General features: G+C 41.8%; 1 protein-coding gene and 1 non-coding gene across 3 annotated transcripts in view; both read left to right on the top strand.

Annotated features, from left to right (window-relative positions):
• Positions 1-26,578, top strand: part of RAD51B (RAD51 paralog B) — a 643,620-nt gene that overhangs the window by 64,414 nt on the left and 552,628 nt on the right. The gene's annotated exons all lie outside the window — the stretch shown is intronic.
• LOC129404079 (U6atac minor spliceosomal RNA) lies at positions 1,361-1,483 on the top strand. The gene has a single exon (XR_008629677.1). It is a non-coding gene; the product is annotated as a U6atac minor spliceosomal RNA (small nuclear RNA).

Here is a 26,578-nt window from a genome sequence, read left to right as displayed (position 1 = left end):
GTACGAATTTCCCACTCTCCCTTGCCAGTCAGTGGTTCGGAAGAGGAGGACCTGACCTTACTCCTGTAGAAGGGAGGCAAAGGAAATCTTTTAGCATCTGGAAATGTTTCTTCCTGTTCTTAAGAACTTCTTGGGAAACTAGTCTTTCCTCCTGCAGGACATGAGCAGGAAGCTTGTAGCTCCAGGTACTGTTATCAGCCATATGGTATCCCAGGAGATGGAGCCAGTCTTGGTCTCAAACTAACCTATTGGATAGCAGAGAGAAAAGTGCTATGGGTTCTTGATAATCACACTTAACAGTCTACCTCTGCGTTTCTAGATATGTTTAGTTACCTATTTCCTTTTGACTTAGACTTGATATTAAAATTGTGGTCAAGGGGTTGGGGCGATGCTTAGAGGGTTGGTGTACATGCTTTGTGTTTAAGGATGCCTGAGTTTGACCCCTGGCACTGCATGGTTCCCCAGCACTGTCAGGAGTGAGTGCTGGTTGTGCTCTCCACCCCTAGCAAAAACAAAAACAAAACAAGTGGTGGTCCAGGGACGGGCAGCATTATCGCTCGTCGATGAACTTGTTGAAAATGAACAATTTCAGGACACACTTCAGTGTTACAGAATGTCCATTTATGTGGTACAGGGAGGGGTGTTGAGTCACACCCACCTGAATTTGCAGGCCACTCCTGGCTCAGTGCTCTGCGGTCACTCCCGTGGTACTTGGGAGTGATGTTCCCGTTTCAAGCTCCAGTATTCACCAGCCTTTAAGCTCTCTTCCCATCCCGAAGCCTCCATTTGCAGTGGGATCCCCTGCTGTTTTATTTGTGTACAAAATCCGGAGGAGTTTTATTTTTTTTTTTATTTTTTTTTTTATTTTTTTTTCTTTTTGGGTCACACCCGGCGATGCACAGGGATTACTCCTGGTTCTACACTCAGGAATTATTTCTGGCGGTGCTCAGGGGACCATATGGGATGCTGGGATTAGAACCCGGGTCGGCCGCGTGCAAGGCAAACGCCCTACCCGCTGTGCTATCGCTCCAGCCCCATGGAGGAGTTTTATTTTAAGCCACTTTGAAACACCCACAATTGAAAGCATCCTAATAGGGCATTCTAGAGTATTTTTTTTTTCTCTTAGGAGTTAGAACCAAAACTATATAGAAATAAGGAGGACAGTAACCTCTCTGACAGTAATAGAAATAGCGTTTACTGGATCATGACATGAATGCAAAGATTTGCATCTTTTAGTCTCAATCAGAATTAAAATGTAATTAAAATGTAATCTTTTGTAATCTTTCAATCCTGATTACATTTACATTTTTAATTTTGATTGCATTTTGACATATATATTTTAAATGGACATTTTTAGAAGATGTTGTATGAAAGGAGAGAAGGTTAGCACTCCCCTTGACAAGTATGGAAGAGGCTTCGGCCTGCAACATGCATATGGTTAAGGCACTGCCACCTACTTCATGGCATCTAACCAACGTTTTGGACTGGAGCGATAGCACAGCAGGTAGGGTGTTTGCCTTGTATGTGGCCGGCCTGGGTTGATTCCTTTGTTCCTCTCGGAGAGCCAGGCAAGCTACCCAGAGTATCCCACGTGCATGACAGAGCTTGGCAAGCTACCCGTGGTGTATTCGAGATGCCAAAAACAGTAACAACAAGTTTCATAATGGAGACATTACTGGTGCCTGCTCGAGCAAATTGATGAACAATGGGACGACAGTGCTACAGTGTATTTTTAGAGGAAACTTATGTGATCAGAATGACTCTCTTACTGTTTTCAGCCAGTCAGAAGATAGCAGCTTAAAAATGCTGGCTAATAAAAAAGAAAAATCAAAAAAGTTCTGAAGGTGATGTCTAACCTTTTTGATTGTCCATTTCCTAGTCTTTCCTGAGCTCCATTCTTTTTTTTTTTATTTTTTTTATTTTTTATTTTTTTTTTCAGTTTTTTTTTATACTTTATTTATTTTTAATTAGAGAATCACCGTGAGGGTACAATTACAGATTTATACACTTTTGTGCTTATACTTCCCTCATACAAAGTTCGGGAACCCATCCCTTCACCAGTGCCCATTCTCCACCACCCGTAAACCCGGCGTCCCTCCCACCCTCCCCAATCCCATCTCCCCCCCACCCCACCCTGCCACTGTGGCAGGGCATTCCCTTCTGTTCTCTCTCTCTAATTAGCTCTTGTGGTTTGCAATAAAGGTGTTGAGTGGCCGCTGTGCTCAGTCTCTAGCCCTCATTCAGCCCGCAACTCCCTTCCCCCACATGGCCTTCAACTACAATGTAGTTGGTGATCGCTTCTCTGAGTTGCCCTTTCCCCGGAACGTGAGGCCAGCCGCGAAGCCATGGGGTCAACCTCCTGGTACTTATTTCTACGGTTCTTGGGTATTAGTCTCCCACTCTGATATTCTATATACCATAGATGAGTGCAGTCTTTCTATGTCTGTCTCTCTCTTTCTGACTCATTTCACTCAGCATGAAACTTTTCATGCCCATCCACTTAACTACAAAATTCTTTTTTTTTTTAAATTTATTTGTTTTTAATTAGAGAATCACCGTGAGGGTACAGTTACAGATTTATACACTTTTGTGCTTATACTTCCCTCATACAAAGTTTGGAACCCATCCCTTCACCAGTGCCCATTCTCCACCACCCGTAAACCCAGTGTCCCTCCCACCCTCCCCAATCCCATCTCCCCCCACCCCACCCTGCCACTGTGGCAAGGCATTCCCTTCTGTTTTCTCTCTCTAATTAGCTGTTGTGGTTTGCAATAAAGGTGTTGAGTGGCCGCTGTGCTCAGTCTCTAGCCCTCATTCAGCCCGCAACTCCCTTCCCCCACATGGCCTTCGACTACAATGTAGTTGGTGATCGCTTCTCTGAGTTGACCTTTCCCCGGAACGTGAGGCCAGCCTCGAAGCCATGGAGTCAACCTCCTGGTACTTATTTCTACAGTTCTTGGGTGTTAGTCTCCCACTCTGTTATTCTATATACCATAGATGAGTGCAATCTTTCTATGTCTGTCTCTCTCTTTCTGACTCATTTCACTCAGCATGAAACTTTTCATGCCCATCCACTTGACTACAAAATTCTTGACCTCCTTTTTTCTAACAGCTGCATAAACTACAAAATTCTTGACTTCCTTTTTTCTAACAGCTGCATAGTATTCCATTGTATAGATGTACCAAAGTTTCCTCAACCAGTCATCCGTTTTGGGGCATTCGGGTTTTTTCCAGATTCTGGCTATTGTAAACAGTGCTGCGATGAACATACATGTGCAGATGTTGCTTTGATTGTACTTTTTTGATTCTCTGGGATATATTCCCAGCAGTGGTATTGCTGGGTCAAATGGGAGCTCAACCTCTAGTTTTCTGAGAATTGTCCATACTGTTTTCCAAAAGGGCTGAACTAGCCGGCATTCCCACCACTGAGCTCCATTCTTATTTCAGCTGGAAAAATGGAGTTTTGTGCTGTACTTCTGTTCCAGAGTCATTGACCTCTGTGGAGAGACTCTTGCAGACTGCTGCCTCTTAGACCAGATGCGTGTCTGGGTGAACAGAGAAAAGAATTGCACGCCCCCCGCCCCCCACCGCTGTGTATGTAAATGATCTGTGTCTGAGGGTTAAAGATATGAGTAAAAATCCATTAGTCATCGAGGAATTTTGAGTGAAAATATTCTTCTCCTCTCAGAGGCTGCGCCGTTTGCAGCTGATGCCCGGGGGGCCACGCAGCCCTGGCATGGCACTGGGCCTCCCAGGCCGTCTGTGCTTCCACTTGAGCCACCCATCTGGCCCCATTTACTTTTTCTGAGTTGAGTATAACATTGCAAAAACAAAACAAAAGAAAAAAAGCCACATAAAATTGTACTTGTTTACCCGTTGGTTTTTTTTTCCCTAGAAGCCTTAACAAGCCTGTGACGAGATTAATTAGATGATTTAATTCACAAATTAGGTTACCATTTCTGTAATTAATTGAGAATGGACTGAATTTGTGGGATGCTTTATTGCGAGACTTACCAAAGGTCTATATTCATTCACTCAGTAAGATCTTAGCTCTTGTAGGAAAATACTTTCAAGGGAAATGCAACTCTACTGAATATTTGCAGTTTTAGTATGTGGTAGGCCTTGTTCTTATTACTACGAAAATATACTTTTTTGGGGGCCGGGGAGGGCTCATACCTGGCAGTTCTTGGGGGACCATGAGGTGCCAGAGATATTGAACCTGAGGTCCCACAAGGGAAATACATGTTTTAGCCCTTTGTGCTATCTCTCCAGCTCCTGGAAATTTATCTTATAATTACCCTAAGAAATATATGTTTTGGGGACTATACCTGGCATTACTAAGAGCTTATTCTTGGCTCTGCTCTCAAGGGGTCAGCCCTGACTGGGCTCAAGGGATCATATGTCATGCCTGGGATCAAACTGGGTTGGCCACGTGCAAAGCAAATGCCCTATCTGCTGTACTATTTCTCCAGTCCCAGAAACAGATCATTTTATCTCCATTTAGGCATCATAAAATGGAGAGCAAAGGGATTGCATGCTCTGGATCATATAGCGAGAGCCTTGGAATATGCTTCCAAGTTCATTCAAGCCTGCAAGGTGTTTAGCTACCCAGGGAAAGGCTGTTACAGAAATAGTTTGCTTGTGATTCAGTGTGTGTGTTGAAGCAAAATTTAAAGTTGATGTTTTATTTATTTATTTTTTTAGTGCGGTGTTATAGTTGGCAGTAGTATTGAAATCATTGTTTTATACTTGCAGTGGTGCCACTCAGTTCTCCACCTCTGTACTCCGCTCCCACCTTCCCTTCCCCATCTCCCCCTTCTTCTCTCCAGTTTCCAGTTCTCTTGATCATGACTCATGGTTTGTTTCCACTGGGGATTATCAAATCCCTTTCTTTGTATTCAGCATAAGAACGAGATTATCTGTTTATCTTATACTCGCTGACTCATACAGTAAAATTTTAAAATAGGGATGGTGTGCATGCCTCCCCCTCCCCCAATTAAAATAGAAATATAGGGGCCATAGAGGTTAGGGGCCATAGAGGTAGTACAAGAGCTAAGGCCCTTACCTTGCATGTAGCTGACCTCTGATCTCTGGCAACATATATGGTTCCTTGAGCACCACTGGGAATGACCCCTGATCACAGAGCCAGGAGCATAATTAGATATGGAACCCCTAATGTTCCACAAATTATCAGATCTCCTTGAGTTATCTTCAGCATGTAATGCAGCTCTAATAAAAATATTATTAGCCATTTTGAGGGAACTAGACAACCTGATAATAAAATTTAGTGGAAATGTCTCTAATGTTTCTAAAGTAAGATGCTGGCTTAGGGCTCAGCAATACAGTGTTCTATCAAGTCAAAGAAAATTTAATTGTGATAATAAATCTGCTAGAGTAATTTATTTCTTAATATTGAGAAGAACTTGATGTCTGAGCAGAGGAAGGAACTGAAATTGGAAGGGAGAGGTAGGAAGCAGGTAAGAAAGGGGATAACCTTGAGTGTCAGAAGACTGCTAAATGGGAGAGGGAGCCCATTTCTAACGGCATCAGAGTTCATGATTCACATGTGTGATCTCAAACTGAATGTCTGTTGAATTAGTGAGTAGAAATATTTCTTCAAATATTCTTTCCTTTAAAAGAAAGAGCAGAACCTCGACAGTTGAAGACCTTTGGAACCCAGCCACAAGGCTACTCTCCACATGTTCGGATGAGCCTCATGCATGAAGGAACTGGCAGAAGAACCCAGATGTGTGGGACCCGGGACTGAGATCTCCAAGGCTGCTCGGATCGGGACTGGACCTCTTCCACCCAGATCCCCCATTTTCCAGTATCTAGGCCGTCACACCCAGAAATCCCATCAACGGCCAACATCCAGAGATTATAAAACCAAGCTCCTGGAAGCTAATAGCCTAGTTCTCCCTCTTAGAAAACCTGACATCTACCGAGGGTCTATTGCCCACTCAGGAGAGCCTGGCAAGTGCCACGTGGCGTATTCATATTCCAAATACAATAACAGATATATGCATACCTCATGGAGAGCCTGGCAAGCTGCTGAGAGTATCCCGCCTGCATGGCAGAGCCTGGCAAGCTACCCCTGGCGTATTCGATATTCCAACAGCAGTAACAATAGCTCTCATTTCCCTGACCTGAAAGAGCCTCCATCGTTGGGAAAGATGAGTAAGAAGAGGATGCTAAAATCTCCAGCCCGTGGTCAGGTTCGCCTCGGCACATGCACAGCACTGGGGATTTGACTCAGGAGCACACATTTGTCCTGGGTGTGTCCTTTCCCTGAATAATCTTCCTGGCCCTTTCCTGCTGGGGATCCCTCACAACAAAGCTGTCAGGTAGCTGCAGAGCATTTGCCCTGGAAGTGATTCTAACTCACAGCCTTGTGCGGGGCGAGAGCCTTCAGCCATTGAGCCAGCTTTTGGCCTCCTGTTCACTCTTGTTCCTACCACCCACTTCCACTTTCCCAGCAGCTTGGTCAAATAATACAGATGTCTATCATTTAATTGATTGTTTAATTGATCTAAAAATTGACCTTTTTCATTTCAAAACCTACAGTTTTTCTAGAAATGAAATATGATTTTCAGTGCTTCCTCTTGCAGTAATTCAATTTTCTGGAGTGCCTTATGTTATGAAGTATGATATCTGGATACCCACACATTCATACATACACACAACACATTCATACACATACACACACACACACACACTTTTCTTTTACTGGTCTACTAGGTTTAGCTCCAATGTGATTTCATCCAGAGGACTCAGATGGTTTCATCAGGACTCAGTCTACTTTCTCTGGGTCTTACTGCCCTGCTTTCTTCAGGGCTAACATCATGCTCAGTGTCTCTCCTTGGTATAAGGACTTAAATGAATATTAAGTCCTTTCTTCAGGGCTAATATCATGCTCAGTGTCTCTCCTTGGCACAAGGACTTAAATGAATATTGTTTCATCTGGGTGGGGCCTGTAACCGTCCTTGGTGTCCGTCATGATTTGGTGAGCTTGGTCATAAGCTTGCTTTGGTTTCAGGGAGTTGCTAATCCTCCTAGACCTAGACCTGGACGGCACATTCCACCCCTCTTGTTGTTGGGCATATAGCGCCTCACAATATACAGAGTCTGGGAGTCTGGGAGGATTGTTATCCCAAAGAATTGGAGCGATTTACCAGAAGACAGGGTTAGAGACATGCTGGCAAAGCCAGCACCAGCAGCTGATAAGGCTTACTGGAGAGGAAAAGTTAATAGTGAATGAATTGATTGTGGCACTTTGGAGAAAGGAAAGAACCTGAATGAACTCTTCGGACATAGACTCCTTGCTGCTGACTTGCTCCTCTGCTTTGCGAATAGCTTGCTGGAAATGTGTCATTCTTCCATAATACATGGAACATTCAGCAAATTACATACTTCTACCACAGGAGTTTAGTTCTCTTTGTTAGTATTGTCTAAAGTTACAACACGTAAAAAGTTTCTATCTTTACTTTCTAAGCCTGCCAAATTAAAAAAACAAAATAAAACAGAAAAGAAAAGTAATATTTCCTTTTGGAGCCTGAAGCTTTTTTCCTCCCTAGCTCTTATTTAAGGGGAATATGTAATTTAGACATTTGAATAGGAATAGAGGAAGTAGCCAAGAACTTTTCAATAGTCTAGTTAAAACACATAATAACATGTGCTTAAAACAAATCTTTGGAAGAAAGATCGGAAAATGCTGGATGAAGCCATACACGGTGTACCTCAAAGGCATGGTTTGCTCAAAGTGGGAGGAAACTGCATATCCTACCGGGGTCAGGGAGTCTGACTTAGGAGTTGCGGGCAACCTTGTTCTCATCTAGGTAGTCGAAGAACTCAGAGAAATTTCCAGTTGTGTTTCATCTTCTAATTTTTGTGTTGTGTTTAAAGCCATCAAATTCTGTCACCTCGTATTTGTATAATCATATTCCTTCACAGCTTATGCAAAGGAATGACATTCCCCCCCTTCCTTTTTGTTAAAGGTTCTTAGACAAGAAATACCACGATATTGGAGGTCTGTGAAGGATCTATTCCATTGAATTTTATTTTTTTTTGGTTTATTTCTTTATTTTTGGTGTGTTTTATTCATATGTTCGTAGGGCGCAAGACAAGCTCACTGCTTCTTTGGCCCCAGGATATGTACCCCGGGATATAATATAACACATCAGTACTTAAAAACTCCAATAGATTGGAAGACTGAGGACACCTCCTATAAAGTAAAAATCAAAGAGATATAGAAATGCTCAAGAAATATTAAAAAAATTATTGCAGGTCTAATTTCTTCAGTAGCACTACTTCAGAGAGATAAAGAAAAATGCAAGGGAAGAAATTGCCAGTGAATAATCTTTATAAATAGGAATTTATAAAAGATTTTAAGAAAAATTCCTGGAATAAAAGTACATGAGTATCTGAACTGAACATACTTGCATTCTGTATGACAAAGAAAATAACATATTACCAGGGTATTTCAGCATACCACAGCGCAAGATGAGGGGAGCTTAAGAGATAATGCAGTGGGTAAGGCTCTTGCCTTGTAGCAACTGACCTGGACTCAATCTCTGGCACCACATGTGGTCTCCTGAGCTTCTCCAGAAACGATCTCTGAACTCAGAGCCAGGTATATGTGACCCCTGTCTTCACCCCCCATGCACACACAAAATAGGTCCTGGAGAAAGAAACAGAAATTAGCAGAATGTCAAAGTTTTCCAAAGGAATTTTGCAAGCTCTTAGACATTCTGTAAGAAAATGATCACAAACTTGGGTATCTATGTCTAGCCAAATAATTATGAGGCTAGAATAAAAATCATTTGCAGCAGACAAGGTTTCAAAAAAACATTTCTTTTGTACATCTTTTCTCAGTAAGCTATTAAAGCTTCGAAAGAGAGATAAGAGATGAAAGGAAAAAGAAGACAAGTTCAGGAGGAAAGGAGTTAGATCAATATATATATATGTATATATATATATATATATATATAGAGAGAGAGAGAGAGAGAGAGAGAGAGAGAGAGAGAGAAAAGAATTCCTAGGCATTCAGAATGACAGCTGGAGCTAAGCCTACCTGGAAAAGTATAGGTGGAGCAGAAGGTTGTAAAGTTAAAGGAGAATGTCTCTAGCAAATGATGATGCACAAAAAGTTCCAAGTTTTTCTTGTTCTCTCAGAGAATAAACTTAAAGGAGCTTGCTCCATAATCGGAGGCACATGTAAGTACATCGGTAATGACAGTATTCTGGGAAAGGTTTGTAAAGTTTTCTGCTCTGCTCCTACACCACTATTCCTAGTTGGAATGGCATCTTAGAAATATCGTTTTCAAAACTCCAAGACATATTGTACTCAAAATCTTAAAAGCCAAAGATTTTGCAAGAAGCACTAAAAGAGCTTCTTTAAAAGACAAGACAGGATGTGCCATAGCCATTCTGCCAGACCCCCATGCCAGGCTGTTTCATTCAGGGCAACCTGGAGGGGGGCGGGTGAGGCCCCTCTCTGCCCCAACTGAGCCAGCCCTGGAAGCTGAAAACCTCCAGAACTCAGCTGCTGCCAGGCTCACAGCCGCTCTCTACACGCTCGGGCAAGCCTCACCCATAAGGGAATCTATTCCTGAACATCTCAGACTTTACACCATCGATATACCAAAGTAGTACACCACATTTGATTGGGCTTAAAGTAGAAGGCAACTAATCTTAGGGGGGAATATATTTATACAGATACAGATGTAAGCACACAAGGGTCAACCTTTAACAACATGGTGCTAATCTCTTATAGAAGGACTTAATGGCTCTTGGGTGAAATTCAGCAAACTTCACACTTTCCTCTAAGAAATATTTTTTTATCTCATTTTTAGTGGATTATTCATAACAATACAGAATAAATTATTTTGATTCTGCTTTGGGATCAGGACTTGGGGTTTGGGATGGAATTATGGTGGTGGGAAGGTGTAATAGTGGCGAGATTGGTGTTTCAATATTAAGTGTAATATTATGAAATTTATTTATAAAATATTACTTATAAAAATAAAACTTAAAAAAAAGCACAAGACAAACTTCTCAATATGTGGCATTGAGTATGACATCCATTAGTGGTGTATATGGCTGCCCTCTACTAGATTAAGATGTTTACTCCTAGTTTGCTTAGGTTTTTTTTTTTTTCCTTTGTTTTTGGGTCACACCCGGTGATGCACAGGGGTTATTCCTGGCTCATGCACTCAGGAATTACTCCTGGCGGTGCTCGGGGGACCATATGGGATGCTGGGATTCGAACCCGGGTAGGCCACGTGCAAGGCAAATGCCCTACCCGCTGTGCTATTGCTCCAGCCCCTTGCTAAGGTTTTTTAAAAAAATTATTTTCAATAATGAATTGACATCTCATTTATAATCATTGTTCTGTCTGATCATATTTTTTTACATTCAGAGATTTTTATTGCAGTCTTTTACTTGTTAATGCAGATACATAAGCAGTATCTACAATATTTTCTGATATAAAATCAATATTTTCTTTCTTAGGATAAAACACTTTGTGCTTTTATAGGCCTATTCACATTTTCCCATTTAAATTTTCTTAATTCTCTTTACTCTTAGCACAGCAGGTAGGGCGTTTGCCTTGCATGCGACCAACCCAGGTTCGATTCCTCCGCCCCTCTCGGGGCGCCTGGCAAGCTACCGAGAGTATCTCGCCCGCATGGCAGAGCCTGGCAAGCTACCCGTGACATATTTGATATGCCAAAAACAGTAACAGCAGCCTCACAATGGACATGTTAATGGTGCCTGCTCGAGCAAATCGATGAACAATGGGATGACAGTGACAGTGACAGTGCCTTTACTCTTACTAAAATTTACATTTGTAGGTTTTACCTATTCATGAAAACTCTAAAATATTCAGCACAGAATTTAAAAATAAATTTTATTTGTGACAGGGAAGCATGATAATTGCCACAATAAGATCCAAGTACAAAATAAAATTTGATGCAATATGTTTTAGATGTCAGATATAAACATGATAGTACAATATGCACAAGATTAAAAAAGTTTAGGGCAAGAGAGATAGTACAGGCACTTAATTGCAGACCCTGTGATGGACCCTGGTTTGATCCCCAACATTATAGCATAACTTAGTTATGTAAGTAAAAATAAGCAGTATACTGTGTTGTATTAAATGATTTGAATTTGTTTGTTTCATAAGTTAAAAATCATACAGCACTCGATCATCACAGATCAGCATATACTGATGCATTTTCTGATATTTCATTTTCTGTTCCTTTCAGTTTTGTTGGAGCAAGCAATGTAAAATAAGTTTGTTGTATTTCTGCCAAGGGGTCAGGCTTGGCGGGGTAGGAGGGAACCTGGGGACGTTGATTGTGAGATTGGTGTCGGAGTACTGTATGCCTGAAACAACTATTATGAACAACTTTGTGAATTATGGCATCTTACTACAAATTAAAATAATATAAGAAATGTTATTTATTTATTTATTTCCTTCCTTTTGGGTCACACCTGGCGATGCACAGTGGTTACTCCTGGCTCTGCACTCAGGAATCACCCCTGGCGGTGCTCAGGGGACCATATGGGATGCTGGGAATCGAACCCAGGTCGGCCTTGTGCAAGGCAAATGCCCTACCCACTGTGCTATTGCTCCAGCCCCAAGAAATGTTTTTTATTTAACTCCTTTAATGTCTAGAACTGAGCTCACAATCTAGTTTAGGGTTGAGTAACCAAAAAAATTATCCTTGAACCCTTTAGAAAAGAACTCTTTTACTTTTGGAGAGAAGGGAAAGGAAGAAGTCATTGTTTATTACTGATTGAGTTTGAAATTCATATGTGTATTTCTAGACTATTTTTGTTTTTTGGGGGAGGGGATCACTCCTGGAAGTGCTTTGGGAACCTTGTAGATTTGGGAATTGTACCTGGGTTGGCCACATGTAACGCAAGTATACTATCTCTCTGTACTATCTCTCTTGCCCTAAACAGTTTTTTAAAAATTGTGTGTATTATGTTTATATATTACATATATACTACTATGTTTATAAGAATGTATTGTTCTAAAATGATCATTGAAATTATGCAAGGGAAAAACTTGAAGTTGTTAATGGAAAGTAAATGAATTTCCTGTATAATTTATTTTACTCTTCCAGATGATTTATACCCCACTCACTTTTTCCAATAGAATATTATTCTCCTGATATAATGATGGATTTTTTTCCTCTGGATTTCTTCAGTATAAAGTAGTTTTTATCTGAAGATTAGTTGTAAGCATATTCTATATTTTACATTTTAAATAATATTCTAATTGATGAAAACTTCTTTTGTCTAAACTTGCATTTTCCCCCTATTGCATGCTTTGGTTATAATGTAAAATATAATGGTTTTGTGTCATATTAGTATTCTTCATATAAATATGGGACTGTGTTTATGTTTCACTTGATTTTTAATTTGGCCACTTACTAGTTACACAAATAAATGGGGCTAGTACACAAATAACTTAAGCAGCAAGGGGGAAAAAGATAATCTAAATGAAGATTAGAGCTTAAAAATGTCAGTACTGTGCAAGAGTTTTTGGTAGACGAGTCTCTATGATTTTCTAGGATCTGGAGCATGAGTTAACGACCTAGCAAACATTGTTAGAATTTCTGCTAGAAGAGAGGCTCTCTGCTAGGTTTGGGAATATAGGTGAGGACATCATTCCTGCCCTCTAATAAGTTTTAGTCCCAGAGAAAGAAATTTTGGCCAAGATTTCTCAGTAGGCAGAAGCACATGCTTTGCATGCAGGATCCCTGAATTTGATCCTTGACACCCCATGGACCCTTGAACACAGAGCCAGTAGTATCCCTGAGCACTGATGGGTGTGGTCACAATCCACTCCCCCCCCCAAAAAAAGAGAAAATCGTAAGAAATTTGACACATAACCAAGTAAATGTAATTTAATAGAGTCTTTTAAGTACTACAAATAATATTTATCGAATGAATAAAGATGTTCAACTCAAGAAAAGTATGTAGTGAGAAGACAGATGGGAAAATTAATACTATTTACAGAAAAAGGCAAGCATTTCTATGTAGCTGTAACACAGAGTAAGCGGAAGGACTAGGGAAACACGAGCCATCTCAGCGAGCAAGCCGTGCCGCACTTGGGATTTTAATCAGTTCTTTCTAGAACAGTATTTCTCAAATGTATGTGATCATAAGAATCATTTGGAAATTTAAAACAAAACAAAACAAACAAAAACCAGATTCTTAAACTTCACTCCAGACTTGGAAAATGAGAACCCTCAGAGGAGTACTGGGAGTCTGTATTTTAGACAAGTTTCCTGGCAGTTCTTACTGTAACTAATTGATTGGACAACTCCAATTTATTAGCATATAAGCAGGTATTGTTCTTCCAATTTTCTAGTCTATGTGTCACTTCTCTTTGGCATCTTTTAATGAGTGCAAGAGCACATTCCACAATGTGCGTGCGTCTGTGTGAGTGTGCGCGCGCGCGCGCGCGTGTGTGTGTGTGTGTGGTTATTGAAGCAGTCTAGGCCAATGTATGAGTGGGAAATATCTTCCCAGTGAAGGCTAGTTGTACCTTCAGTTGTTTTGTGACTTAGCACAGGGATCCAGTAATCCCTCTCCTTTTCCCCCTCCTCCAGCCCCCACCCTAGGATTCAAGTCATTGTGGTAGCAGAATAGTGATTGGTGTATGCAATGTCCAGATCTAGTTCTGCTGATAGTAGTAGCCGCCACCAGTGTGACGATCTTATTATTTTAATTTCCAACTTACTTGGGACCCTTCATGTCAGTGAGGGCCCCCACTGAGCAGAGTAGCCTTGACTTTCACAACTGTTTCTTTCTAATCGCTCCTTTCTACTTGGTGGGTGTGACACGGACCACCTCCCTTTCCTATCCACCTTATGCTTCGTGTTTCTTCACTTGGGGATGTTGGCAGGAATAAGGTCCTCTTATGTGCTTTCTTTAAGGGCCCCAATTCTTTTCTTTTTTTTTTTTTGAGCATAAAAGTTATATTTATTACTCCAAATCAACAATCCTACATGGCTACTGTTGCAGGCAAACAGGAAGGCAGGGGCACCTTACTTGGAAGCGTCGCACAAAGCTCTTTAGCTCTCTCTTTTTTTAATTTTTTTTAATTTATTTTTTATTGAATCACCATGTGGAAAGTTACAAAGTTCTCAGGTTTATGTCTCAGTTATACAATGCTCAAACACCCATCCCTTCACCTGTGCCCATATTCCACCACCAAAGACCCCAGTATACCTCCCATCCCCCGCCCCCCACCCCCATCCCTGCCTTCTTAGTTGATAAATTTCACTTCATTTTCACTTTACCTTGATTACATTCCATATTTCAACACAACATTCACTATTGTTGGAGTTTTCCCCCAAGAAAGATAGCCCTACTGCCCATGCAGCATTTGATAATTAGTTTTCCATTGCTGAAACTGGAGAGATATGAAGTCCCGTTGTTTCAAGTACATAGAGTTTTTCCCCCCTCCTTCCCGCACCACCAAGTTCGTGCCTGCTTAATGAATAGTCCTCATCTTATGGCTGACACCACCCTACAAGAAAAAAGGATATTTCCAGTCCTCTGCTGGCATGGGGCTATAGCTTAGTTCAGTCTAGAGACATGGTTACAAGTAGTTTCTGGGACCGGAAGTATTCTAGTTAGGCTCCAGATTCTGGTTGATCAGCAACATCACGACCACTCAAAGTGTGGCCACCCGGGTCGAGTTTCAGCGGAGCATGCGCTGGTATTGGCCTGAGACTTCCCAAGCGTCTCACTGTTCAAAGTATATAGTTTTGTTTTGTTTTCCCCTCCCATTCCTGCGCCTCTACGTTTGTGCCTGCTTAATAGACTTCATAATATGGTGGACACCACACCGCGTTTCTCCCAGAAAAGGGAAAAGAACCAAGAAAGAAGGATATTTCCTCACCTCGACCGGTGTGGGGCTTTGGCTTACTTCACAGTCTAAAGAAATAGCTGCTACTTTGATTACCTTCAATATTTCAACAAAAAACACGGTACTATTATTTGGAGTTTCCCCCCACAGTAAGATCTGCTAAAAAAGAACCTTTTTCACGTTGCTGACAATCAGGAGATATTAGGTCGCGCGGCCGAAGCTGCGCGGTTTGGGATTTCCATATGAAGTCCAGGGAAAATTCTTTTGGTAATTGCATCACTGCAATCTTTTACTTCCCTTTCGTGGTGCTCATATGATGGAGAAGCCTGGAGAGAAGAACCATGCCCCGCTGGAGGCCCATGGGCCAGTAGCTCTGATCACACAGTTTGGAGGCATTTTTGGGGCGATGCTCGTGTCCAAAGGAGTTCAGTTGCCTCCAGGGTCGAGCTCCCGCGGCAGCAGAAAAGAACGTACCCACATGGCGCTGTGCTTAAATATCAGTGCAGGGCGGATCTGGAAATCCCGCCCCCTCGGCTTTCCCGGACTTCCTCGGGTATCTGCATACTCTAAAAACCGGCAATCACCTTGCTGCATTCAATAAGAGAGAGTTGAGAGAGAAAAGACCGTGCCCCGCTGGAGGCCCAGGGGCCAGTAGCTCTGATCCCACAGTTTGGAGGCATTTTTGGGGCGCTGCTCGTGTCCAAAGGAGTTCAGTTGCCTCCGGGGTTGAGCTCGCGCGGCGGCAGAAAAGCCTAATTCTTTTCTTACCAGGTAAATTGTATGTTTTTTACTCCTCCTTTGAGCCCTTGGTTTTATACGGGGTGTATTCTGACCAGTTCTCTTCATTCTGAAATGTTTAGCAACAAGTTCTATATCTCTGTTTAGGTGCTTATAGGTACATCAGAAAACAGCTAGTTTGGTATCTAGTTATTAGTCTATCTTTAGTGTAGGCGTCTTTCCTTCCCAATGTTTAACAGCAACTTTCTGGTTTATTTAGTGGGGGTGAGTTGGTATTGATGCCTGATGGTGCTAGGGGTTACTTCTGACACTGTACTGGGGAACATTGTGGCACCGGGTATTGAATGGAGGTCATCTCATGTGAGGCAAGTGCTGTGACCTGTAACTGTATCTCTGGCTTCTGCCGATTCTCCTAGGCGTGCTTACCCACTTAATGGTGTTCCTCCTCTACCACCCCACCACCATGGCCAGATTCCCAGACTCTCCCTTGATTTGCCTTAATTCTCTTGTTGGGGAGTAGGGGGGGAGGTTTGTTGACTACACCATCAATTTTTGTTACTTCTCAGTAAATCTTGGGAGACACATGATTTTTTGGTACTTGCCCCCTGATTTGTCACTTACCATCTTTTGCTCTCCACTGTGGGCCCAACTCACTCAACTGTGGGCCCAATTCTCTGATGCTGGGACAGTAGGAAAAATGCCACTTACTGTCATCTTGTTAGGGGACATTGTTCCTGGTAGAGGAAAACAATAAATATTTGTATCCAAAATGCAACTTTAGTAAAATACTTCAATAAAATTGCACTTTTTAATTCATATGTGATGGGACCACAACCCAGTTATGCTCTGGAGCTATTTCTAACTTTTGGTGCTTAGAGGTTGCTTCTGGTAGAGGGCAGGGGGACCATGTTGTGCCTGGGATTGAGACCAGGTCTCTGCTTTTGTTTGTCTGTTTGTTTGTTCTGGGCCACACCCAGCACTCTTGAGGGTTTACTCCTTATTCTGTGGGAGTAAGCACATATAAGAGACCATATGGGGTGCTGAGGGATTGAACCCAACATACAAGGAGAGTGCACTGCCCACTGTATTATTTCTCTAGTCCCCAAACTGGGCCCTCAGCATGTAAAGAATGGACTGCAGTCTATTGAGCTGTTGCTTTGACTGTTTCTACTAGAATTTCCTTTTTTGTTTTTGTTTGGGGGCCACACCCAGTAATACTCAGGGACTATTCCTGGCTCTTTCTGCTCAGGAACCCATATCTGGTACTGGGGATTGAACCTGAGTCCTCCATGTGCAAGGCAAAGGCTTACTTCCTGTATAGTCTCATCACCTCCTTACCAGAATTAAACCAGTATTATTTTGTCTGCTTAGGATAAGTACAAAACAAACATCCACAGAGGACTATGGATATTTGTAGAGTAACATTGGAGTAACTTCTGATAACTTGGTTGTAGAGATGAGAACCCTCAGTGTATGAGATGATGCTGAGAGATGAGTCTAGCATGCCAAAGAGCTGAAATTTGTTAATGCTTGTTAGTTAACCTTTTGGTCATTGTCTGGTACCTTCTGGATAAGGGGAGCTTAGACCACAAGAGGGCGCTTTGTAATTAGAAAATTGCAACCCTTGTTGCTATTCAGAGGATTACAAATAATGCAGCTCCAAACATCCATGTACTGTTTTTTTTGTGTATATTATCTTTTAATTTCTTCATTGCATCAGGGAGTGGGGTTTTTGGGTGATATAACTTGTACAGTGTACATTTTCCACCACCAGTGTCCAAAGTATCCCTCCCACCACCCCCACCCCACCCCCTGCCTATATGACAGATAGTTTCCCTCTTACACTCTATTTATGAGAATTATGGTTTGCAATACAGATAATGAATAAACTGCTGAAAATGCACCAAAAAGCTTTCTTTAGAGGAGGGTGTGTGATATTGTTGTATTTCACCCAGGGGCCATTAAGCCCTTCTATAAGAGATTACTAATATGTTGTTAAGGGTTGAACCTTGTGTGCATATATATATCTATAGACATAGATATAGATTTATGTGGAGAGATCGCCAAGATAGATATATGTGAGGTATATGTGAGATCTATGTGATATATATGTGACATATATGTGATATATATATATATATAAGATAATTATGAGATCATAGATATATGTGAGATCTCCAAGCCTGCTCAGATCGGGATGGGGCCTCTTCTGCTTAGACCCTCCATTTTCCAGTAGCTAGGCTGTCACACCCACAAACTGGAAAATGGGGGATCTGGGCGCCCGTGTAATCCAATCAATGGCCAACATCCAGAGACTATAAAACTAAGCTCCCAGAAGAGAGCGATGCAGAGTCTCTTGCCCCTGCGGCTGGCTGTCTTCACCAGGGCCCCTCAGAGGGGGTGGGTTGAATCTTCCTCCCCGCCCAGAGCAGAGCCCCCGCCAGCTGAAGACCTCCAGAACCCAGCCACAGCCATGCTCAAGGCCCCTCTCCACATGCTTGGATGAGCCTCACACAGGAAGGAACCGGCAGAGGAACCCAGGTGTGCGGGACCTGAGGCTGAGATCTCCAAGCCTGCTTTGATGGGAACTGGGCCTCCCCCACCCAGATCTCCCATTTTCCAGTAGCTAGGCAGTCACACTCACAAACTGCCCCTGGCGTCATGTAATCCTATCAATGGCCAACATCCAGAGACTATAAAACTAAGCTCCATGAAGTGGCAGCGCGACATCTTATAGCCTATTTCTCCCTCATGGAGAACCTGGCAAGCCTGCATGGGAGAGCCTGGCAAGCTCCCCGTGGCATATTCATATGCCAAATACAGTAACAGTGATGGGTCTCATTCTCCTGACCCTGAGAGAGCCTCTAACGTGGCACCGTTGGGAACGACAAGTAAAGAGAGGCTGCTAAAATCTCAGGGCTAGGACGAATGGAGACGTTACTGGGCCTGCTCCAGCAAATCGACGATCAACGGGATGATAGTGATAGTGATAGTGACGATAACTTAGTTTAACATATTTAGAACCACCAAACTTTTCTTTTTTTTTTATTAGTTTATTTTTAATTAGAGAGTCATCATGAGGGTACAGTTACAGATCCATACATCTTTGTGCTCATGTTTCCCCCATACAAAGTTCGATAACCCATCCCTTCACCAGTGCCCATTCTCCACCACCAGTAAACCCAACATCCCTCCCCCTCTCCCCAGTCCCGTCTCCCCCAACCCCACCCTGCCACTATGGCAGGGAATTCACCACCAAACTTTTCTAACAGGACTCTACCTTTGAAAAATTCCATCAGCAGTCAATGAGAATTCCAATCACTCATTGTTCTTGCATAATTTTGGCTCAAAGTGTAGGATATTTGTGAAGCTGAGGTCAAATCAGAAATATGATGATAATATGACAAGTAATAGGCACACGTAAGTAGTAATAGTAATTGTTGTTCTTCTTCCTCCTCCTCCTCCTCCTTTCTCCTCTTCCTCCTCTTTGTCCTCCTCCTCCTCCTCCTCCTCCTCTTCTTCTTCTTCTTCTTCTTCTTCTTCTTCTTCTTCTTCTTCTTCTTCTTCTTCTTCTTCTTCTTCTTCTTCTTCTTCTCCTCCTCCTCCTCCTCCTCCTCCTCCTCCTCCGCCTCCTCCTCCTCCTCTTCCTCTTCTTCTTCTTCTTCTTCTTCTTCTTCTTCTTCTTCTTCTTCTTCTTCTTCTTCTTCTTCTTCTTCTTCTTCTTTTTCTTCTTCTTCTTCTTCTTCTCCTCCTCCTCCTCCTCCTCTTTCTCCTCCTCCTTCTCCTCCTTCACCTCCCTCTCCTCCTCCTCCCCATCTTCCTCCTCCTCCTTATTCCTCCTCTTTCTCCTCCTTCTCCTTCTCCTCTTCCTCCTCTTCTTTTCCTCTTCCTCTCCTCTTCCTCCTCCTCCACCTTCTCTTCCTTCTTTTCCTTCTCCTCCCACTTCCCCTCTTCCTCTTCCTTTCCTGCTCCTCCTCTTCCTTTTTTGTCCCCCCCCACAAAGGCTTCTACAAGAAATATTTTCTTTATTAAGGTTTTCCCCTTGCTTAGCCTATCAAAATCAATATAGTGCCTCCCCCACACCTCATTTGCAGTGAGGATTTTTAGTGTCTACTGTTAGTAACTTTCAAATATGCTATACATTATTTTTAACTATGCTTCACATTAAATTCTCATGAATTATTTATTTTACAGTTGGGAGTTTCTACCTTTGACCTCAACCTGTTTTACCTGTTACACGAAAAAAGGTGTGCTTTGTAAAGTAGCTTGGCATGTGCTGCTGTGCTTTTAATTTTAAACAGTTTTCGCCATTTTCATCTGTTACAATGTAAGAACTAATTCCACAGTACAGATAACACTTGTTTATGTGATAGCTTTCTTGAATTTTGCTTCCTAAAGTGTAACTATTGAAAATTTTGAAGTAAAAAGTATTTGGATTTTTCCCCCCTCATTTTTGGCTCATACCCTGCAGATGCTCAAGGGTTACTCTGGGCTCTGCACTCAGGAGTTACTCCTGGTGGTGCTTGAGGGACCATATTGGACACTGGAGATCAAACTGTGGTCTGCCATGTGCAAGGCAAGCGCTCTAACCACTGAACTATTGCTTCTGCCCCATAAAGTACTTGGTTTTGAAGATGCCTTAGATTGATGTCTCTTGACTGGCTTAAATTCTTCAGGCACTTTCCCTCCTGTCTGCCTCCCACACCCAGAAAGATTTTCTGTATCATCTTAATCTTCTGCTTTTAGCACCAAGAGATGAGTCAGAGGGGTTTTCTAACGCTAGTACTTGGGGCTAGGGGGAGTCTCACATGATTTTGAATTTGAAGGGGCATGAACTGTCAGTTTTGTTCTGCTAAGTTGGACAAAATTGTAATCACGACCATATTGCCTAACGGTGACATAATTAAGGGTGTAGGCTGATTCTTTAGAACATAGCCCCCAAGAGACCTGTGTTTAGTACACAATGTAAAGATCTTTTAAGATGGTTGTGAAACATTTTCTTGTCAAATAGCGGGAGGGAATCTTAGTCAGTTTGTGTGGTTTGTGCTGTCCTTAAGTGAGTAGAAAACAGTTGACAGCCCCACATCATATTGGCATTTGTAGTTGTTTGCTCAGAAATTGTTCAATTCAGCTTTCATGTGTGAGAATGTACTCTCCCACATCACAGTCAGCAGCACTCCGTGACTCTGAGGAGTCTCATTTGACAATTTCAGTACCTCCTAAGATTTTATCTAGAGTGTGATGCGGTGATGTAGTGACAGTTAAATTGATTTGCAGTCTAGGGAGATCATTGATAAACTTGAACCGGATGACCTGTCATTGAAGAAAGGTTATAATCAAAAGAGCAATATTTGTTATTACTGACCAGCTCTGACTTGGAATGCTTAAGACATTTGGACATAGGTTTTTTTTTTTATTATTTTATTGAATCACCGTGAGATAGTTACAAGCTTTCATGTTTGGGTTACAATCACACAATGATCAAACACCCATCCCTCCACCAGTGCACATTCCCCACCACCAATGTCCCTGGTATACCCCGATTTCCCACCCTCCCCTTGTCTCTATGGCAGACAGTATTCCCCATACTCTCTCTCTACTTTTGGGCATTATAGCTTGCAACACAGACACTGAGAGGTCATCATGTTTGGTCCATTATCTACTTTCGGCACGCATCTCCCATCCCAACTGATTCCTCCAGCCATCATTTTCTTAGTGATCCCTTCTCTATTCCATCTGCCTTCTCCCCTCTGCTCATGAAGCAGTCTTCCAGCTATGGGGCAATCCCCCTGGCCCTCGTATCTACTGTCATTTGGGCGTAGTTGTAAAGATTACTGGAGGGCAGCAGTTGTGGCTCATTGGTAGAGTGTCTAGGTTCCACTATACTACCAAAATAGAAAAAAAAATTGGAGCTAGAGCAATAGTACAGTGGGTAGGTGTTTGCCTTTCACATGGCCGACCTGGGTTGGATTTCTGTCATTCCATATAGTCCCACACTGCCAGGAGTAATTCCTGCGTGCAGAGCCAGGAGTAACCCCTGAGCCTTGCTGGGTGTGACCCAAAAATCAAACAAAAACAAAAACAAAAAAAATTAATGGTGAAGCAATAGTTGACAAAACAATGATTGGACAATTACTCTGTGTTCCTCACTCCTTTAGATAATGGGAAGGAAGAGGCAAATAAGAGATTCCTGGTCTTGAGTTTCTTTATAGCTACTTTTATTTTTCACCCTTTGACATATGATTTTTTGTTTGCTTGTTTTTGGGCTGCCATCAGTATTGCTCAGGGGTTACTCCTGACTCTGCATTCTGGAATCACTCCTGGTAGCACCCTGGGAAACACAGGCGGTGCCGGGGATCAAGCCCAGGTTGGCCACATGTGAGGCATGTTCCCTACATTTTATACTATCTCTCCAGCCCCCCACCATAAAGATTTCATGTTCTGTTTTTCCCCCAGTATGGAAGCACACAGAGAAGAATACCAAATGCATCTGAATACAACATCAGCTGCAGTAAGGACTTTTAAAAATTTTTAATTAATTAGTTTATTCCCCCCCCCCCAACACACCTGGCATGACTTACTCCTGGCTCTACACTCAGGATCATTCCTGGCAGGACTTTGGGGACCATATGGGGTGCCAGGGATTGAAAAAGCACTGGACTATTTCTCCAACCCTAAAGACAGTGTTGTTTTATTTTGTTTTGCTTTAAAAAAATACTAAGGCAAGAATGAAGGAAATGCACACATCGATCAGTGATGGGTGTCAGGATGGAGGCAGGAAGACAGGGTTCAGGAAGGCCCCACATGTGACTTCATTGGGAAGGGACCATTCTAATTGATAAAGTGGGTGGTGGATTTATTGGTATGTGTTTCACTATTATGCATCACAACCTTGTAAGTGGTATAGTTATTCTTTTGCATCCATGACATGTTACATACTTATAGTTTTTAGAAAGTTATTTCAGTAAACCTTTTCCCATTTTGAATTTCTGAAAAGTTTTCTTGTAGAATAAATTTGTGGGAGAAAATCCTATCTATTCACCTATCTATTCATCCATCCCGCTGTTTTTCACTTTAAGTTTTGAAGCACTGTAAAAATAATGTAGAAATCCTTTTCACACGACCTGAATGTCCTGTTTCCCTGCCCCCTAAAGTTCCATGTACTCTGTCTGGAACCCAGCTCATAGGTCAAAAGGATTCTGTCTGGGTTGGCCAGCCAGACATTTAAGTATTTATTACTTCTGTGCGTGTGTGTGAGTGTGTGTGTGCGTGTGTGTATGTGTGTGTGTGTGTGTGTGTGTGTGTGAGAGAGAGAGAGAGAGAGAGAGAGAGAGAGAGAGAGAGAGAGTGCATGCACACATGTGTTTTTGGGTCAGGATTTATTGATGTTTGTGCATTGCTTAGCCAGGGGTTTTGAAATCTTTGTAGGATTTCCCTATTTGCTGGGTGGTTTTAGACTTGAGGGCCATCAAGTAGGAAAAAACAACAACATCCAATACTATTTTTTCTTTCATCTATGTCCCATATTATACAAGCTCACTGAAAATAGCCCTATTTTTCTGGGAAAGGTCACAATGGAGACTTTTCTCACCCTTTACTCTCCAATTCATGTTTCCTTCTTCCAGTGCGGTCATGTGCTTGCCTAAGTCTGGCTTATGAACCGTGTAGAATATTTGTGCAGTTTTGTTTTTGAAGCCCAGCCCTGTGCACGTGATGCAGTATTTAATTTGGAATGAGCTCTGAGTTTAGTCACACGTGCTTCTTGTGGTGTTTATCTTGGAATCCACAAGTAGGAGGGAAGTATTTTTGCATTTTATACATCTGGACATTGTTCATGGCCCTCCGGTGACTGGGGAATTGTGTGTGGAGCACAATCCAAAGAACAGTATTAAAAATAACATCGGAGTTATAATGACATCTGAGTCAAAACCTTTGAGAATACCATTTGGATCACAGCAGTGTTTGATTTTGACGGTGAACTTTTTCAGTTGTGTGGTTTGCTGTTGGCCTAGTAGATTGTTGGAATAATAAAGTTATCCGACACCCTCCCATGGAGGCTAATGGGCTTCCAGACTTTCTGAAAGCCAACAACAGGTTTGGGCTTGTATCGGCAGAGGATTTTGCAGGAGGTAAGATAGGTAAAGTCAGCTCACTGCCGCTCACACACCCTAGCCCCTCTCTCCACAAGCATCTTCAGAGACCTGAGGCGCTTCCCATTTACTCCCTTGATCCTGCTCTGGCCATCCTGCTTAGAGTTGAAGACTGACCCTGAGGATACCTCAGACCCTTTCAGGACTGACTGAGGGGAGGGGTATCTAGTCACTTAATCTTTCCCCTAATTACGTATGAGGTGAGGAAATTGATTTGTTTGGAAGAGGATGGGGCATGGTACAGTATAGTACCTCCTCCCTTTGACAAGGGGTCTGCTAGAATGCAAAATAAATAAATAAATAAAATTTTTTAAAAAGCAAAGAGATGCACAGAAGCCTTGGTCTTGCGTCTTGTTGAGTGAGTTTGCATATGGACAATATCTCTTTTTGGCCCCATCTAGTTTTCTTTCATTCCCACACCTCATCTTTTATGCAGCTGCAGAGGGCAGACTGGGAAAGTAGAATGAAAAGCTTCAAACAGATTTGCACTTGAATTAAAGCAAGAGTGATTTCTCTTGTTCAGATACAGACCATTTGAGAAGAAGACTGTTTGCTTTTTCAGTTTCTGGGTAAGGGCTGTTTGCTTTTTTTCCCTTCAAATGTAATAAAGAGGGGGGGAAATGAATGAAGTTGTTGAACCTGCTGGTTATAATTCAGGGAGAATTTTCAAATATGTTTAATCAGATTTCTCATACAATTATTAAAGCAGTCAATAATTGGAGGGCAGAAGTCAAAATTCTGTTGAGGTTTCAGGATTAGTTGAATGTGAAGTCGTTTGCTCTGGTAAGACTATTGAAATAGGAGCTGTTTCTCCTTTCTTGTTTCTTTCACTTTTCCTTTGGGAGTTTTCCCCCTTTACTTTCGTAATGCATTTTGCAACTTTCAGTTAAAAAATACCCATCAAAGTCTAAACTATTAGCAAATAAACATATCTGGTCCTGTGACGGGAATCACAGAATAGAGGGAATGGCCTGACTTCAGCTGGAGAGAGGTTAATAGGAGCAACTCCAAGGATTGATACCAAGATCATTTTGTTTAATGTTTTAATGAATCCAAAAGGAAATGGTGAAATATGCTGATGACACCAAATTGTTTTTCCTGGTCCACACAGAGGTTTCTGGGAAGCTTCTTCAGAGTATTTAAATATTGGAAGAATTGGGCAATTTGGCGGCAGACGCACTGAGGTTGAAGAGAAGGTTTCTGTGGAATAGCGGAAATAATGTCAATACATTGAAGGCACAAAGCCTGCCAACTGCTCTAAGCTGTGAAGTCCTGAGAAAGGTCTTGGCTTTGATTCCTCCCATGAAAGGAAGACTTAGGACAAAAACTGTTTTGATATAGAGAAAACAAACCCCATGATGGGACTAGTTGGGAAGTATGCGTCTTTAAAAATATGGTGCTTGGTGGCCAGACTGATAGTACAATGGGTAGGGCATTCGCCCTGCATACAGCCAACCCTGGCTCCATCCCTGGTATCCCGAGCAGGGCCAGGTGTGATCCCTGAGTGCAGAGCAGGAGTATGTACTGAGTACTCCTTGGTATGACCCCAAATCAAAACAAAATGTCAAAAGAATATGGAATTTGTTAACAAAAAAATTAGCATTTATTTTTTAGCTTTTTTGGCTACAACTGGTGGTACTAAGGTTTACTCTGGCTGTGTGCTCAGGGACCACTCTTGGTGGTGTTGAGGGGCTTAAGTGGTGCCAGGGAGAAAATTTGGGTTGGCTTTATGCTAGACAAGTACCTTACCCTGTGCTGTCTCTCCAGTCTGAGTTTCTTTCTTTCCTTTTTTTCTATGGCAGTAGTAATACATCCAAAGAGTTGTGTTTCCCCTTGAAATGACCATAGGAGATTATATATTTATTATATGCATTTGTGGGGGTGGGGGCTGGATATCTCATTGAACATTATTTTTTCTATTTATTACAGTGGCAAAAGATTAATTTTTCTTGTTATCTTGATTCGTGATGCAACCAACAATCATTTAGAACTGTTTTCCCAAGGTGGGCAGTAATATGTATCAGTAGCCTTAGGTACAATTGGGGGCGAACATTTTTGTTTGTTAGTTTAAAGATGGTAGATTTCTAGGGGTTACTGGGTAATTTCTTTTTCTTTTTTTCTGGAAGTGGGATGGGTGGTAGACCAAATAAGTTTGGAAATCTCTGATTGATTGATTGATTTTAATTGAATCACAGTGAGACACACGGTTACAAAATTGTTTATGATATTAGGTTTCAGTCATAGATTGTTTCAACACCCTTCCTTTCACCAGTGTACATTTCCCACCACCAATGTCTTCAGTTTCTCACAAACCTCTCTTCTGTCTATGACAGCACTTGTCTCCTCTCTCTCTCTCTCTCTCTCTCTCTCTCTCTCTCTTTCTCTCCTCCCTTTTTCCCCCCCTCTCTCTGATTTTAGGCTTTATGGCTTGCAGTACAGATACTGAAAGGTTATCATGCATATCCCTTTACCTACTGGGAACCTCTGATTTAGAATTAAGTATGATGAATAATATGTGATCAAAGTAAATGATGAATTTAAAATGTAAGTCAAGTATAAAATAGTAAAAATATTTTTTATTGCTTCAAATATCTTAAGGAAACTAATGAGAAATTACAAAATGTATTTTTGTAATGGTGGCATTATGTAATTCCCTTTCTTTCTTTCTTATATAGATGACAAGCTTTGCTTTTTATCTTGACTTTATTGAGGTATAATTGACAAATGGAACTATTTAAGGTGTAGATTGTAGTGATTTGATACACATATATATATAAATGGTGAAATGTTGATCATA

This window comes from Sorex araneus, chromosome 3 (assembly GCF_027595985.1).
Source record: "Sorex araneus isolate mSorAra2 chromosome 3, mSorAra2.pri, whole genome shotgun sequence".
NCBI lineage: Eukaryota > Metazoa > Chordata > Mammalia > Eulipotyphla > Soricidae > Sorex > Sorex araneus.
Note: the sequence above shows the minus strand (reverse complement) of the source record. Positions and strands in the feature narration are given on the sequence as shown.